General features: G+C 45.3%; 1 protein-coding gene across 3 annotated transcripts in view; it reads left to right on the forward strand.

Annotated features, from left to right (window-relative positions):
• IL21R (interleukin 21 receptor) overlaps positions 1-18,548 on the forward strand; it is a 60,166-nt gene that overhangs the window by 17,977 nt on the left and 23,641 nt on the right. The window contains exons 1-2 of one of the 3 annotated variants that reach the window (XM_061401494.1): positions 6,387-6,975; positions 12,070-12,146. The exons of 1 other annotated variant lie outside the window; for it this stretch is intronic. The gene's annotated coding sequence lies outside the window, so the exon portion shown is untranslated. Of the gene's footprint in view, positions 1-6,386; positions 6,976-12,069; positions 12,147-18,548 lie in introns of those variants that run through there. One more of the 3 variants, XM_061401492.1, reaches the window with a different exon arrangement.

The following is an 18,548-nucleotide window of genomic DNA, read 5'->3' on the forward strand; positions in this document are numbered from 1 at the left end:
CTGTACTTCATAGACATTCAAAACTTCCGTGCCTCAAAGGACACTATAAATGAAAAGATGATCACAGAATAAGAGAAAATATTTGCATATCATATATCTGATAAGGGTCTGGGATACATAAAAAGACCCTTATATATATATACACCAGGTATACTTATAATGGGTCTGGTATATATATTCTGGTATCCAGAAAGTATAATGAACCCTTATAATTCAATAGCAAAATGAGGGACTTCCGTAGCGGTCCAGTGGTTAAGAATCCACCTTGCAATGCAGAGGACGAAGGTTCGATCCCTGATCGGGGAACTTAGATACCACATGCCAAGGAGCAATTAAACCCATGTGCTGCAACTACTGAGTCCCTGAACCACAACTAGAGAAGCCTGCGCACCACAAGGAAGAGCCCGTGCGCTGCAATGAAGATCACGTGTGCCAAAACTAAGACCTGACACGGCCAAATTTTTTTAAAAAATGACAATCTGTCTTAGTCTGTTTGGGCTACCGTAACAAAACCCAGTAGACTGGGTGGCTTATAAACAACAGAAGTTACTTCTCACGGTTCTAGAGACTGGGAGGCCAAACATCAAGGTGCCAGTAGATGCCCGTAGGTGCCAGATAGAGCCCGCTTCCATGTCGTGTCCTCACATGATAGAAGGAGCAACCTATCTTTCTAGAGTCTCATTTATAAAGGCACTTTTCCCATTCATGAAGGCTCTGCCCTTGTGACCTAATCATCTCTCAGAGGCCCCACCTTCTAATACCCTTACATTTGGGGGTTAGGATTTCCACATACGATTGTTTTGGTTGGCGGGACAGACAGTCTACAGCCCAGCCCAATTTAAAAGCAGGCAAAGGAGGGACTTTCCTGGTGGTGCGTGGTTAAGAATCTGCCTTGCAATGCCAGTTCCATCCCTGGTCTGGGAAGATCCCACATGCCTGGGAGCAACTAAGCCTGCGCGCCATAACTACTGAGCCAGCACTCTAGAGTCCATGAGCCACAACTTCTGAGCCCATGAGCCACAACTACGGAGTCTGCAAACAGCAACTGCTGAAGCGCGTGCGCCTACAGCGCCTGTGCTCCACAAGGAGAGACGCCCCCGCCGCCGTGAGAAGCCGGTGCACGACGAACAGTAGCCCCTGCTCACAGCAACTAGAGAAAGTCCGCGTGCAGTATCGAAGACCCTCCATGGTCAAAAAATAAAATAAATAAATACATCTTTTAAAAATAAATGAACAAAAATAGAAACAGGCAAAGGACTTGAATAGACATTTCTCCAAAAAAAAGATCTATGAATGACTACCAAGCACATGAAAAGGTGTTCAGCATCATTAGCCATCAGGGAAATGCAAAGCAAAACCACAATGAGATACCACTTTATACCCACTAAGAAGGCTGTAAAAAGAAAGGAAAATAATAAGTGTTGGCAGGGATGTTGAGCAATTGGCACGCGCATACGTTGCGGGGGGTCATGTCAAATGGTGCAGCTGCTGTAGAAAACGTTTTGTCAGCTCTTCAGTAAGTTAAACATAGAATGAACATATGGCCCAGTCATCCACTCCTGGGTATAGTCCCAAAAGGTTTGAAATGCATGTCTGCACATAGATTTGCATGGAAATGTTCAGAGTGGTATTGTCCATAATAAAGATATGAATAATTCTTTCACAGTTCCAACAGCGAAAGAATGGGTAAACCAGAGCTGGCATACCAGTGTGACACAGTATGATTCGGTGATAAAGATGAAGTCCATGCTACCAGGCAGATGAAACGCACACACGTTATGCAAAGTGAAAGAAACCAGACATAGAAGACCACACGCATGATTCAATGTGAATCAGAAAAGAAAAAGGAAGATCAGTAGAGACAGAAAAGAGATTACTGGGGCTGAGAGTAGGAATGAGATTGCAAACAGGAACAAGGGGCCTTTTTGGAAATGTGCAAAAGATTAGGTGGTTCCAAAACTCAGCAAACTTACTAAAACTCAGTGAACTGTATACTTCTAATGGCTGATGTAAATTATACTTCAATAAAACTGCTGAAATAAAAATAAAAAAGAGGAAATGGGTGGAAGGAGGGGTTGTCTCAATTATTTTTTTCCGAGTGGGCCCCTTGGCTGAAATGCAAATTTAACCACTTCCTCCCCATTGACCAGCTTTAAATACTTGGGGGTGTTGAGAGATCTTACTTCACCCTCTTCTGAGACCTCCGAGGCCACACTCACCAGACAGGCACAGATCCAAAGAGGCCCCTTAAGGGACCCTTCCCTCAACTTAGATCTATTTCTGAGGGGACTCAGGTTCACCCCAAAAGACACGCAGCTGTTAATTTTCCACCTCCAAAAACATCTACTTTAAAAAATTTTTTATATTATTATTATTATTATTAAAAGTTTCTGGCCATGCCTCACAGTATGTGGGATCTTACTTCCCTGACCAGGGATCGAACCCACACTCTCTGAAATAGAAGCATGGAGTCTTAACCACTGGACTGCCAGGAAAGTCCCTAAAAGCATCTACTTAAAAAGAAAAATAATAACAGAAACATTTTCTTTGGGGAAAAAAAAGATTATATTGAAATAAGGAAAATATTGTTCATATTGAAAGAAGATTGTTGATTAGCAGAATAACGATAGCAGAAGTTGGCATTTTAGGCAGGCAGTCACAATTTGAAGACCAAGAAGGCATTCGAACTATTAATTGTATTAAATTGCTCTCTCAGTTCTTTAATAATCCCCACGACAGTATAGATAATTTTTATCATCTACTGCCCCGTTCTGTATCTGCATTGGTTACTGCCAGTAGACCTTGAAGGGTCCCACACATATGCATTCAACTGAAAGATGATGGCCACAGCTTCTCAAGTACTCTCTCAAGCATCTACTTTTTAAATACCAGGGATTAAGTTGCCCCTGCTACATCTCACCCACTCCCTAAGTCAAGGCTGGAGCCCTCTTTTGAAAATGTAAATCAGATTAAACCACTCTTATGATGAATCCTCAGATGACATGTGATTGCCCTTGGAACCAAATCTACCTTCTTCACTGCAGGTGGTGTGCAGCCAGTAGGACTCCCATGACTCTGCCTCCTAGCATTCCTTTGTTTGCTCACTCTGTTCCCCACACTGACCCCAAATTCCTGGAGTGAGCCACACTCCTTCCTTCTCAGCACTTCTGCCCCTGCAGGTCCTTCTGCCTGAAATGCTTCCCCTACGGCTAGGGTATTTCTTACCATCCACAGTGCCCCTTCTATGTCACTCTCTACACCTCTCATCTGCTTACTCCTTGGAAGAAAAGCTATGACAAATCTAGAAAGTGTATTAAAAAGCAGAGACATCACTTTGCCAACAAAGTCTGGAGAGTCAAAGCTATGGTTTTTCCAGTAGTCGTGTACGGATGTGAGAGTTGGACCATAAAGAAGGCTGAGCACCAAAGAATTGGTGCTTTTGAACTGTGGTGCTGGAGAAGACTCTTGAGAGTCCCTTGGACTGCAAGGAGATCCAACCAGTCAGTCCTAAAGGAAATCAATCCTGAATATTCATTGGAAGGACTGATGGTGAAGCTGAAGCTCCAATACTTTGGCCACCTGATGTGAAGAACTGACTCATTGGAAAAGACCCCGATGCTGGGAAAGACTGAGGGCAGGAAGAGAAGAGAACGACAGAGGACAAGATGTTTGGATGGCACCACTGACTCAATAGATGTGAATTTGAGCAAACTGCGGGAGATGGTGAAGGACAGGGAAGCCTGGCATGCTGCAGTCCATGGGGTCGCAAAGAGTCCCCATGACTTAGCGACTGAACAACAATGACAGTTTGCATTTAGTTTATCCATTACTTCTTTGTCTAAATTAATTAATCTATCTGTTTGGCTGTGTTGGGTCTTAGTTGCCACACACTGGACCTTCTTTCACACTCAGGATCTCCTTTCATTGTTGCATGAGGGCTTTTCACTGTGCAGTTGTTGCAAAGCATGGGCCCAGTGGCCCCATGGCATGTGGGCTCTTAGTTCCCAGACCAGGAATGGAACCTGCATCCCCTGCAAGGAGGATTCTTAACCATAGGACCACCAGGAAAGTCCCTCCATTACTTCTTTTTGTCTCCCACCAGAATACAAGGCTCCAGGAGGGCCATCACGCATATGTATTTCTGGAGAATCCGTCACATCCATAGCTAAGGGCATGTTCGGTGTTGGTGGAGAGAAGACTGGAGGGAGAGCACGGATGGTTGCTTGGGCGTGTGCCTGGAAGAATGGATGAGTGGGTAGTGGGTGACTGTGTGGGTGGAGAGAAGGGGAGAGAGGAAGGCAGGCACTTGGAAGGGAGGGTAGGAGGGCTCGACCAACCTTGGGTTAACAAACATCCAAAAGCAACTTGGTGAGTGACCAGGAATGTAAACTCAGGAGCCTGAAAGACTGAGTTCCAATCCCAACTCTGCCAGCACCAGCTGTGTGACCTTGGACAAGTCACTTAACCTCTCTGAGCCTTGGTTTCCTTGTCTGTAAAAGTAGGATGATGTCAGTGATGGTAATTGCAACTACCTTCTTCTGAGATTTAAGTGAGATGATACATTTTTTAAAAATTAATGATTTCATTATTTCTGTTTGCACTGGGCCTTCCTTGCTGCCCACAGGCTTTCTGCAGTTGTAGGGAGAGAGGGCTACTTTCTAGTTGAGTAGGCTTCTCATTTCTGTGGCTTCTCTTGTGGAGCACGGGCTTGGGTGCTTGTGCCCAGTAGTTGTAGCACAGGGGCTTAGTTGCTCCACTGCATGTGGGATCTTCCTGAACCAGGGATGGAACCTGTGTCCCCTGCGTTGCAAGGCAGATTATTAACCACTAGGCCACCAAGGAAGTCTGAGATGATCCATCTTTAAAGTCCTTATAACCCTGGCATAGAATCAGCTTTCAGCAAATATTAGCTGTTGTTTCTGCTTTTAAAAAATTTTTTTATTATTACTCCTCTTGATCTTACGTCTACGGTATCAGAAAACTCACCCTGAAGATCAGGAGAAAAAGAAAAGTTGGCTTCCTCACAAAATACATGCTCCAGAGAATATAAGATATTTTGGTTGTGAGGAAGAGAATCTCTGTAGGGCCAACATCCTTCAAATCAGCCACAGGGGAATTTGTACTAACTTCCTCAAAAACAGTTAGAAAAAGAAAAAAAAAAGGAATAAATAACAAGATGCTTTCTCTTTTTCTCTGGAGTGATCATGTGGCTTAGCTGCAAATTGTTTCCCAAAAATGACTCAGCTTGGGGGGAGATGGCATGTGTGTTTGAGCCCACCTGTGTCATCAAAATAGCACAGAGCAGCCCTCATCCACACTGGTAATTCAAGGATGAAATGTTTGGGTCCAGTTTCCACAACTTGGTGCAGACTTAGGAATCCCATCCGCCCAGGTTCACATCCCATCTAGGACACTTCTTTGCTAGTGTGATACATTCCCCCTCTGAGCCTTGGTGTCTCCCGCTGTAAAACAGGAATAATCTTATTTGCCTCACAGGGTTTGTGGAATAAATGAGATGACTTAGTGCCCCAAAAATGCAGGATACTGAAAAAAAAAAAAAAAAGCAGGATACTGACAGTATTAGCTGTGGTAGCATCAGCTCTCTTTTGAGGCTGCTGGGTGTAAACTTGCTGAATTTTGTCCCCAGGTCTCTTAAACATCAGCCAGAGACATCTGACCCTCTGGAGGGCTCCTGGCTTGTCGGCAAGATGAAAACTCTCTGGAGAATTTGTTTTCACTATTTCGTTCCCGAGTTCCCATGTATTAACGTCTAGGTCTCCCCATTGGACAGAAGGGCAAAGTGAGGCATTCAGAGCGGTGATGTGACCTGCCCAACGGCTTGTCTTCTCAATGGCATGCGGATAGCATCCTGCTCCCTGCAGCAGGAAGCTGGATTCAAAGGAAACAGGGGCAGAGAACTTGGGAGGGACGGTCCCGAACTCATACTCCTGCTGGGCCAGGCAGGCAGCGTGTATGAGTGAAGCCGGCCAGTGGGCAAACACCGCTTCTCCCCGGGACCTTGGGCAGGTCTCTGGGCTCTCACGCTTCTCGCTGAGCTAAGACCCCCGGGGACATCCCGGGTCTCGCCTTACCACCTCCGCACCTTGGGAGCCTCAGTTTCTACATCTGTGAGAAGCGGCGGCTCACCACCTCCCCGCCTGCCTTAAAGGTCAAGACCGTGAGGCCTGCGGGGGTGATGTCACCGTCCAAAGGAGGCAGACATCACCCCGGTGGCCCTAAATGTCTTGCTAACAGGCGACCTTTGGGGAGCAGTGGACCTTGCCCCGGGGCCCTGCCCCCTCCCATCTCTTTCTCCCTCCCCGGGGGAGGAGCCGGCCGCTCCGTGGGCGGGGCCTGCGGGCGCGGCGCACCACATCCTCCCCTTCCTCCCCGCCCTGCGCACGCGGCTGGGGCTCCGACGGCAGGCGCCGCCTCTGGCGGACCTGCGGGCGTCTCTGCCGAGTGACTGAAGGGCTCGGGGTCTGACTGTCTGCCCGCTTCTTCCTGAGTGTGACTGACAGCCGCGCAGCTGTCTGTCTGCCTGCGCCTGCCTACCTGTCTGTCTGCCTGGCTGGCCAGCCGTCTGTTTTGCTTGACTTCTGTCTGTCCGCGGGGCCCCAGCCCTGGTCTGCTCTCCGTTCATCCCGGGTACAGCGGATCGGCCCCTGTCCCGCAGCCTCCGCCTTCTGTCCCTGTGTGACCTCTTTGGGATGTAACTGATGGTCGCCTTTGCCTCTGCCTGGCCCGCCTGCCCGGAGCCCACCTGCCGTCCGCGGGGGTGACAGGTCCGGCCCTGTCTGATCGGTGGCTCGGGGCAGGTTGCAGCTTCCCACCCCAGACCCCTGCCTGTTCTCCCAGACCCCCATTCCCCTCCCCATCCCCCCCAACACCAAGCCCAGCTGCCACCCTTGGGAGCCCACCGGACTGCTCGGAGCGCAGAGAGAATGGATTTCTGAGAAAGAAGTAGAACAGCAGGTAACTCATCTCCAGCCACCGCTCTGGGGGCAGGCGGGGAGGGGACCTCCTCTGCCCGGGGAGGACGCACGGGAGTCCTGTGCCCTCATCACACCTGGGGACAGTGAGACCAGCAAAGTTAAGCTGGAGTCTCTTGTTCCGCCGAGCTCAGGGTGACTGGAGTGCCTTTCTGGAGATCGCAGGAGGCCCCAGGGACAGACAGGCAGAGGCATGGCTGAGACGACCCCCTGAGCTGGTGGAAACAAGCCTCCAAAAGGCAGGAGCTGGGGAGGGCATGCTGTTTCCAGACTGAACATGATGTGATAGTCAGCGTGGTTCTGGGCAGCTGAGCTGGGCAGAGGTGGACATGACTGTGATCAGGCCAGTGTGGGGAAGGGAGGAGACATTGCCTTTGTACCAGGTTCAGTGTTTTATCTCCTTTATTTTGTCTAAATCCTTTAAGACGGGTTGGTGTCCGCATTTTGAAGATGAAAACTGAGGCTCTGAGAAATAGAGTGGTTTCCCCAAGGTGACTCAACCATTGCGTAGTTGGGTGGGCAGGTGACTCGGAGGCTGGTCCTACCCTCCACGCTGTCTCCTCTTCTTTCTCAAGAAAACACAGGGGACGGGCAGCTGGTGAGAGCCAAACTGGTTCTGTGTGTGTGGAGGAGAGTGGGGTGAGGAGGCTTGGGGAGGCTGAGCCTTGAAGGATGGGTTGGATTTTGACTTGAGAAAAAGGAGGGAAGGAAGGAACAGGCAGACAGGCTCTTGGGCAGAGGGGGAGTTGACGCCTGGCGGGAAACTTAGGATTCAGAGGACCCAAGGCAGAGGAAGGGGCATTAAAATGTCAGGGGTTCCTCCTGGGAGGACATATGCTTTCCCCAGGGGGAAAGCGTGGGGCTTTTAGAAGCACATGGTAGAGTGGGGGAAAACCTGGAGGGTTCAACATCCAGCCATGTGGCTTTCTGGCTGGGTGAACTTTGATGAGTTTCTCGGCTTTTTTCTAACTTCATGGAGCCTTGGTTTTCTCATCTGTGAAATGGGCAGAATGGCAGCTCCATCTTCATAGATCTGGTTGTGAGGATTCGAGGGCATGAAATAGAAATGCTGTTGGCTGGGGGGTCTACCAGGGGAGAGAATTTGCATCATGAGAAACCTAGAGTCATCAAGAGAAAGGCCAGTTTCCAAGAGTCATGGAAGGTGCAGTGACATACTCAGGAACCTGCAGTCTTGCCTCCTCAGCCCCCTGAGTTGTGGTCCTCCCAGGCTGGAGCTCAGCATGTGACAGGCGCGTGAAGCTCTCCCATTATCCTCATGACCCCAGGTGAGGCTGCTGGCCTCTTTCAGCCCGTTTCACAGATGAGGAGACTGACACTCACTGGGGAGAAGCTTGCCCCAGATAGCTGTGACTGAAAGATGCAGAGCTCAGTTTGGAACCCCAAGGTGTCAACCTGCTAGACAGGATAGTGAAAAAGCAAGAGCCATAGCCTGGGGCACCTTCTGAGAGTGGGGCATTGAATCAAGGGGGCTAGGCAGACCCCAGAGGGGGAGCCTCGGTCACCTGTTCCCCTGGTGGGTTCAGCAGAAATCCTGGCCCTGCCTGCCCCACACCTGGCAGGAAGTCTAGAACCTTACAGCCTTGTAGGGGAGGAAACTAAGAGCCCTTATGTTAGAAGGTGGCTGAGACCCGGGGCCAGGAGAGACAGGTGAGCAAGATGAAGGATGCATCCCAGGTGCTTCAGGCTCCCACCTGCCCAGCAAAGAAGAGAAGGGGGTTGGTGGCTAAACGGGGAGACGGAGGGGGCTTGCAGGAGGAGGGGGCCACTTTAAGAGAAGATAGAACAGGTAAAGCAGGCCACTGGAAGCTTTGAGTGGGACCAGCTTCTCTGCAGCTTCGGGACCGCCCCGGGGCCTCATAAATAAATGAATGAAAGGAAAGGAAGAGCATCCTTCCTCTGAGTGAGAGAAGCCAGTGCCTACAGAATCGCCAGAATGATGGCCTGGCTTCTCCACGCAGCTGGGAGGTCTCTGCAGTCCACTGGGGGGCCTTGAATCTGGCTCACTCACACTGCCAGTTGTGATCCGGGCTTTGGAAATGGTCAGACCTGGGCTTGAGTTCCAGCTCCATTACTTAGTACCTTTGTGACCTGGAGTTAGTCACTTAACCTCTCTGAACCTTCAGTGTCCTTATCTGTTATACAGAGATAAGAACACCTATCTTGGTTTGCTGTGAGGTTTTACTCAACATGTGTTTCTGAAACACTGTCCTAGGTCCTGGGGATTCAGTGATGCTCAGACAGAGCCAGTGCAGTTATGAGTGGAAAGAGCCTTGCAGTGGCTCTCGAGAAATAGTAGCTATATGTTTTACTTTAAATATCATTGGTAATAATGTTCTCATTGTTACTCATTATTAACACTTGGTATATCTTCTGGCATATACCCAGCCCTCAATAAATGATAATTCTTATCATGACTCTACTCCCCCCTTTCTCAGATGGGAAAACTGAGGCTCTGAGAGGGGTGGAGGTTTTCTAGGGTCACCCTGGGAGTCATGCACAAGCAGAGGGAAGAAAACTGTGAAGACATGGGAAGGAGCACTTCCTCAAGGAGTAGGGGTCTTCCCCTCATCACAGTCCCTTCCTCACCTGCTTCTTCTTTCCCTGCCCTTCACTGCACACCAGCCCAGAGGGGCAGGGGAAGCGTGGCAGCAGAGAGGAGCCCCACCCCCACTTCATGGCTCACAGGTGCCCCCGCCTCCACTCCTCGCCCTGGAGCCCTGCCAAAGGGACTTTTTTACCGCTGCTCAAATGAGAGCTCTGAGTAAACTTGGAACTTCTGAAACAACCTGAAAATATTCCCCAGGGTGTGGGCAGAGGCCCCTCTGAGGGCCCTCGGGTAGCCAGGACACCTGCCAAAGCACTGCCCCCGACCCGGCCCCCAGCCTGCTGGTCCTCCCAGCCCCCAGGAAGGATCAGGCCATTCCAGTTGTCCCAGTGGATGTGGGGCAAACACAGCAGCCTGGCTCCCTGCTCAGGCCCTGGCCCTTCTTGCTGTGTGACTCTGGGCAAGCCTCTGGGCCTCTCTGGGCCTCTATTTCCTCATCTGCCAAGAGGGCTTGATGATGTAGCCTGGGACGAGGGCCTGCAGACTTTCTTCAGTATGAATCAGTAACCCCCAGTCTACTTTGGCCAGGGTCAAGCAGGCTGGTGGGGGCTTGCTGGGCAAGGACGAGGATAAAGGGCAGGTTCCCAGCCCCACACCCACCCCCCACCTCATGACTTCAAACAGCCATGGAGCAAAGCATCCTTTTTTTTCCCTCTGCCTTACAACCAGCCCCTCCTGGCAGGCGTGGTGGGGTGAATGGGGCTGGGGCAACAGGAGCTGAGGCAGGTGGCACAGTCTGGGTGTGGTCACCCAGCATGGTAGAGGGCAAATCAAGATGGCACAGGCAGGAAGAGCTTGCTGGGAGCAGGGCATGTACCTTGGCTGGCAGAGGGTGCACAGGCTAGAGAAGTTCCAGTAGGGAAAGGCCGGTCGGGCTTGGAGAACCTGCGTGGACATGGGTTCATGGCCCCCCTGGGAGGGACAGACAGACTAGAAGGGTCTACAGGCTGAGAGGTGGCCCCGGCTGGGAAGGCCTCTCCCCTCGTGTTCACCAGCTACTGACTAAGCTGCAGGTCCAGGGTCTCAGCACACCTGTCCTCAGACACCTGCCCTTTGCTACCACCTCCCTCCCCCAGATATGTAAAAAAGCAATTCCCATTACTCACACTCCAGTGTGCCCAGCACCAGCCTCACGCTCCCTCATCTAGGCCAGAGTGAGTGCCCCCATTCTACAGATGAGGAAACTGAGGCCCAGAGAAAAGAAGAGCCCAGGGTCCCACTGTAAGTTAGGGGCCAAGCCTCCTTCCTGATCCAGGGCAACCAGGCTGGAGCTCTTCCCCAGCCTGAGAGCTCTGCTTTACGTAAAAACTCACTGTGTGACCCTGTGCAACCCACTGTCCCTCTATGATGATTTCTTTCTCTTATAATTGTATATATTTTTGGCTGGACTGGGCCTTCACTGCTGCACGGGCTTTTCTGTAGTTGCAGTGAGCGGTGGCTACTCTCAAGTTGTGGTGCACGGGTTTCTCATTGTGGTGGCTTCTCTTACTGCGGAGTACGGGTTCTAGGGCTTTCCAGCTTCAGTAGCTGCCGCACGTGGGCTCAGCAGTTGCAGCTCCCAGGCCCAGCTGCCCTGTGGCGTTGTGGGATCTTCCCGGACCAGGGATCGAACCCATGTCTCCTGCATTGGCAGGCAGATTCTTAATCATTGGACAACCAGGGAAGCCCAGAAAGCATTTTTCTTGCATTTAGTCACTCATGTAATGAGTGCTTTGCCAGACACTGGTTAGCCATTGACATTCAGCGGTCATCAAGAAACATGTGGTTCTTGCCTAGAAACTGCTCAGAATGTTGCCAAAAACACCATGAGTGGTGTGCTCTGGGGGAAGGATGGACCCTAGAAGAAGGAGTGACTCATATGCCTTGGAGAGGGCAAAGAATTATGAAGGGGATGACATTTGAACTGGCTTTTGAAGCTGAATAGGAAGCTGACAGAGATCAGAGAGTTCTGGTGGCTAAAACAGCAGGTGCAAAGGTGTGGAAGGAAGTCAGATGCACGGGGGTGTTGTGAAGAGGTCCAGGTGTCAGAAACCTGGAGTACCCGGAGTCCGGGATGAAGACTAGGGGCAGAAGGAATGTTGGGGACACATGCTGACATGGTTTGAATGCTGAGCGAAGGAATTCAGGGCTTTCTCTGAAGATGTGATGGGGAGCCACAGAGAGTCATGGTGAGGCCTGGGTGGGAGGAGCCGCAGCTGGAGGCACAAGGTGGGGGAGGAGGCCACGGGAAGGGCAGTGGGCAGAAGTCCTTGGAGACCAGTGATGGGCTGGAAGCCCTGTCTTCTGTGTTCCTTCTTGGGAAGTCCCTCAGTCTTGACACTTCCCCTTCTGGCGACCTGTTGGCTCTTGTTTCTGGCACGGCTGGGGAGTCCCTCTGCCCCCATCTCGTGTCATCTGGGTCCCTATGGGAAACGGGCCATTTTACTTTCCCCCTCACCTTTTGCTTTCCAGCCCCAGTCCCCACCTGGGTCACACTGGAAATTATGATCGGCTTGAGGATCTGAAGGAGTCCCATTCCTGAATTATCAGTGAGCAAAAGAAGGAACAGGGAAATCAAGATCTTAGGTTCTTTTCAGTTTGGGGAGGTTGTAAATAATGCTGCTGTGAGCACCCTGGTATATGTCTGCTTGTGTACATGTATATTTTGCCCTTTGGTGCATAATCTAGAAAAGGGCTTCTTGGGTCTCCTGTTTAGCAGAGTTTTCCAAAGTGATTGTACCAATTCACATTCTTTAGAGAAAACTGAGTGGAGATTAAGAGTTTTGATTGCTTCCTATCCTTTTTTAGCACTTGGAATTTTTTCGTTTGTTTTCATTTTAGTCATTCTGGGTTGATGTGTAGTGCTCTCTTATTGGGATATACATTTGCATTTCTTTGATGAGTAATGATTTTAAGCACTTTTTAACATGCTTTTGGCTATTTGGATGTCCTCTTCTATGGAGTGTCTGCTTAAGCTTTTTGTCCATTAAAAAAAAAATGAGTCCTGAGTTATTTATTTATAATTGCTTTGTAGGAGTTCTCTCTATATGTTATATAGAATTATAGACATAATTTTATATATTATACATTTATATATAATATATAAAATGTGTAATATAACTATATGAAAGAAACTATATACAGATGTAGATACAATCTCCTATTTCAGTTTCTTTTATATTCTCTCTTTTTTTTTCAATTTCTCTTTTTGTTTGTGTCTTTTATAAGTGAAAACTTTTCTAAATTCAAAAGATATTTCCATTGGAGAAAAAAATGGAATTATAGTGTGACTTATTATTGTCCCTTTTTTAGAGAACAATAATAAGATTCCAATTTAATGAAGGTAGCTTTCTCCATCAACCCAGATATCTTCATCAACATGTGGCAATTTATCTGACACCTCAGTATGTTAACCTGTTACTGCCTGGTGCATATTTTTATAGATTCTAGAGTTACTCATACATAAGGTAATTGTGCAAGTACTTATTTTCCTTTTGAAAAGCAATCTGCAAAGATACTAGGACACAGAGGCATGATTTATTTACCACATTCACTATTTCTCCATACTTAAAAGTTTTTTAATAAAAAAAATAGTACATAAGTTTTGCAGTGTGACTTATAACTTCTTAAGATGAAACAGTTGACTCAAAATAGAGGTCAAAATTAGCCTTTGAATGTTGATACTTAATCATGTATCAGTTAATTTCTACAAAATTACTTAAATGTAACATTTTTTGGACCACATTGTGCATGAGAGATCTTAGTTCCCCAGTCAGGGATTGAACCTGTGTCCCTTGCGGTGGAAGCCCAAAGTCTTAACCACTGGACTGCCAGGGAAGTCCACATTCAATTTTTTAAAGATAAATTTATCAGAATCATACATTGCTATTTAAAATTTATATTCTCTATATAATTGATAGTTTATTTCATAATTTTAAATTCTCTCTAGTTTCAGTGATGGTGATATAAAGTTAAGTATTTTTTAATAAAATATTTCTTTATTTATTTGGCTGTGCTGGGTCTTAGTTGGAGCAGGCAGGATCTTTAGTTGCAGCATGTGGGATCTAGTTCCCTGACCAGGGATCAAACCTAGGCCCCCTGCATGGGTAGCTTGGAGTCTTAGCCACTGAACCATCAGGGAAGTCCCTAAAGATAAGTATTTTTAACAGCTGTGTCATTGTTATTAGAGAAAATTAATTGTATTCAAGTGTCAGTATATTTTAGTTTCTGCAGCATTACTCAGTCTTTATAAAATTGCCGAAAGCACGTGTTCAGTATTTTTGACATGTTTTGATCAAAAAGACATCGATAAAGCTATAATAAAATGCAATACTCAATGTTGGTGTAACAATATAATTTATGTGGTAGTCTGCTCATGAAATTTAACCACACTGAATAAGATGCTTTGGACTTATGCATTGCAAGTACATCACATTAAAAAAAATTTTTTGCTTCATTTTTATTGTGGCTTTTGCTCAATAATGCACCATATATTTTTTCTTTCTACCTTTCAATTCTATTCACCAATTCTTCCCACCCCTACACCTTTCTTCTGGCAAACATCAACCAGTTCTCTCTGTATCTATAAACTTATTATTATTATTTTTGGATTCTACATATGAGAGATCATACTGTATTTACCTTTCTCCATCTTTCATATTTCACTTCATCTTTCACTCAGCATAATACCCTCGAGGTTCATCCATGTTGCCACAAATGGCAAGATTTCATTATTTTTCACGGTTGAATAATATTCCATTGTGTGTGCATATCACATCTTCTTCATCCATTCACCTGTTGAAGGACACAAGTTGTTTCCAATCTTATTTATTGTCAATAAAACTGTAATGAACATAAGGGTGAAGGGTATCTTTTTGAGATAGTGATTTCATTTCTTTTCAGCGTATAACCAGAAGTGGAATTGCTAGATCATGTGGTAGTTCTATTCTTAATTTTTTAAGGAACCTCCAACTGTTTTCCATAGTGGCTGCACCTAATACATTCCCACCAGCGGTGCACAAGTGTTCCCTTTTCTTCATATCCTCAGCAACATTTGTTAAAGTCTTTTTGATAATAGCCAGTTTTTAGCAGGTGTCACGTGAAATCTGCAATCTCATTGTGATTTTGATTTGCATTTCCCTGGTAATGAATGGTGTTGAACATTTTTCATGTACCTGTTGTCCATCTGTGTGTTCTTCTTGAAAATGTCTATTCAGACCTTCTGCTCAATTTGAAATCAGATCGTATGAGGTCTTTAGTTTGCATAGTATTCTCTTATCAGATAGATGATTTTCAAATATTTGCTCCCACTCAGTAAGTTGCCTTTTCATTTTGTTGATGGTTTTCTTTGGAATGCAGAAGCTTTTTGTTATGATGTAGTCCTACTTCTCTTTCTGCTTTTGTTGCTTTTGCAGCCTACATAGAGGTCTGTCCAGACGTTTTATTTCTTCATAAGTCAGTCTTGGTAGGTTGTATGTTTCTAGGAATTATCCATTTCTCCTCCACTATCAGGTCTGTTGGTATAGGGTTATTCATCGTTGTATCTTACCATCCATTTTGCTTCTGTGGTGTCTGTTGTAATGTCTCATCTTTCCTTTCTGATTTTAGTTATTTGAATCTTCCCTTTTTCTTAGTCTAGCCAAAGGTTTGTCAACTTCGTTGATCTTTAGAAATATAATATATTTTTTATATTGGCCTCAAATTCATTGCCCTTGCTTAACAGTTATTGTCTAATAGTTTATTTACTAAGTATCTGGACTTTTAAGACAGTCTTTTACCATTCCAGTCCTTATAGTTTACTAATATTTATAAATTTATTTATTTTCCTGGCCTTATTGCATTGAACAGGACCTTCAGTACAAGACATCCTTGTCTTTTCCCTGCCCTGGAGGATAACGTGTTCAGTATCTGACCTTTCGGGATGTTAGCTGTGTATATTCTGTGTGTGTGAGTGTGTGTGTGCGCGCGCGCACTCCTCATCAGATCAAGGGAATTCTTCCTATTCCTGGTTTCCTGAGAGTGTTTTTAAAATCATGAATAAGTGTTTCAAATTATTAAATGTCACATTAAAATTATTAAATTGTCATATAGAATTTCTTTATTCTGTTAATGTGGTAAAACAGATTACTGATTTTCAAATGTCAAACAGCCTTGTATTCTTGAAATAAACCTCATGTAATAATGATGTATAATACATTTGTATATATTAATATCATCAGACATGATTTAATATTTTGTTTTCAATTTTTGTCTGTATATTTGTGAGAGAGATTAAACTATAATTTTTACTTTATTTTAATGTAAAGTATTCGTTTCAAGGTTAGGTCTTTAATTTGTGGTCACTTCATTTACATTTTATTAAAAATGTTGATGTGTTTGGGATTAAGTGTACCTTCTTACTACTTGTTTTTCTTTTGTCTTATTTATTCTTTGTTCCTTTTTCTTCTTCTTTGTCCCGTTTTCTAAATGAATAAAGTTTTTAAAATTATTGTTCTGTGTTTCCTAACTATTGGTTTGTTATACTTTGTTTTGTAACTCTTTCAGTGTTTTTCTTAGAGATTATAGCATGCATACTTGAATTTTTTGAAGTCAACCTTATACTAAGGGTTTTCCTGGTGGCTCAGACGGTCAAGAATCTACCTGCAGTGCAGGAGACCTGGGTTTGATCCCTGGATCAGGAAGATCGCCTGAAGAAGGAAATGACAACCCACTCCAGTATTCTTTCCTGGAGAATTCCATGGACACCTTATATTAGTACATTTATCACTTTCCAGACAAGACAGTGACTTTTTTTTTTTTTTAACACAGTGACCTTTATCTTTGTTCACTTCTTATATTTAGTAATCATGGTAATGTATTGAGTTGGCCAAAAAGATTGTTCAAGTTTTTCCATAACATCTAAATGATCCTTTTGGCCAACCCAATGTTCTCATTCTGCATATAGTTTAAACTTCATAAGACATTAACATTATTATTTTCATTAATTAATATTCATTTATATTTTTAATGTTCTATTACTCTTCATTCCTTCCTATAGTAAATTACTCCCCATCTGAGATTATTTTTATTTTTCCCCCAAAATTCACTTGTGATGCTGGTCTACAGGTGACAAATCCTCTCAGCATTTTTTTTTTTTTTAAGAAAAGTAAAGCTTTATTTTGTCTTTATCTAAAAACATTTGTAATTAAGGTCTGATTCATATACCATAAAATGCACTCTTTTGATGTGCACAATTAAGTAGTTTTTAGTATATTTATAAAGTCATGCAGCCATCACCACTATCTAACTGCAGAAATTTTTATTTCTCCAGAAAAGTGCTATGCCCATTAACAGTCACGCCCTATTCCCCCTCCCTCCAAAGTTCCAGCCCCCGACAACCACGAATATACTACCTATCTATGGGTTTGCCTACTCTGGACATTTCATACAAATAAAATCATACAATATGTGACTTCTTGTGTCTAAATTCTCTACTTTAAATTTTAAAGGTCCACCCATGCTTTAACATATATCCGTCCTTGATTCATTTTTATGGCGGGATAATATTCCATCGTCTGTGCAGTCTACATTTTGTTTGTCCATTCATCAACTGATGAGCATTAGAGTTGCTTTCAGTTTAGGGCTATTATAAATAAGGCTGCTATGAACACTTGTGTAGAAGGGCTTTCTCGTGAATACATGTTTTAAGTTCTTTTCCCTATGTGCCCAGGAGTCAAATTGCTTGGTCATGTGGTGACACTATCTTAACTATTGGAGAAACTGTCAAACCGGCTTTGCATAGTGGCTGCACCATCGTACATTCCCATTAGCAATGTGTGAGCCTTCCACTCTTACATCTTCACCCACGTTTTTTATTTTCCATTTTTAAAAATAGCCACCTAGTGGGTGTGAAGTGGTACCGCACTGTGGTCCTTATTTGCATTTCCCAAATGACTCATGATGATGAGCATCTTTTCATGTGTTTAATGGTCATTAGTATATCTCCTTGAGAAACATCTATTCAGATTTTTCACACAGTTTAAAATTGGGTTGGATTTTAGACCTTCAGAGTTCCTTATATATTATGAACACTAACAAATATATGGTTTGCAAGTATTTTTCCCATACTTCCTAGTGGCTCAGCTGGTAAAGAATCCACCTGCAATGCAGAAGACCTGGGTTTGATCCCTGGGTTGGGAAGATCCCCTGGAGAAGGGAATAGCTACCCACTCCAGTATTCTGGCCTTAAGAATTCCATGGACTATATAGTCCGTGGGGTCGCAAAGAGTCAGATACATCTGACTACCTTTCACTCACTAGGGATTCCCTGGTGGCTCAGAGGATAAAGAGTCTGCCTGCAGTGTGGGAGACCTGGGTTCCATCCCTGGATGGGGAAGACCCCCCTGGAGAAGGAAATGGCAACCCACACTAGTATTCTTGCCTAGGAAATCCCACGGATGATGGAGCCTGGCAGGCTACAGTCCATGGGGTTGCAAAGAGTCGGACACCAGCAAGGGACTTCAATTTCACTTTCACTTTCACGTATTGTCTTTTCACTATTTATTTATTGAGCTGTGTCGGATCTGAGGTGCCGCACGCGGGATCATCGTGTGTCAAGTGGGCTCTTCCGCTGGGGCGCACGGACTCTCTAGTTGTGGTGTGCAGGCTTAGCTGCCCCTTAGCATGTGGGATCTTGGTTCCCTGAACAGTGATTGAACCCGCATCCTCTGCATTGCAAGGCAGATTCTTAACCACTGGACCACCAGGGAAGCCTCTATCTTTTCACTTTCTTGATAGTGTATTTTGAAGCACAACAGTTAAAATTTGAAATCCTTCCATATATTTGCCTTTAGTTGCTTGTGCTTTCGGTGGCATGTCTAAGAAACTATCGATGAATTCAAGGTTCTGAAGATTTACTCCTATATTTTATCTTAAGATTTAATTCTGCCACTTCATACTAGGTCTTTGATCCA

Source organism: Bos javanicus, chromosome 25 (assembly GCF_032452875.1).
Source record: "Bos javanicus breed banteng chromosome 25, ARS-OSU_banteng_1.0, whole genome shotgun sequence".
Lineage (NCBI taxonomy): Eukaryota > Metazoa > Chordata > Mammalia > Artiodactyla > Bovidae > Bos > Bos javanicus.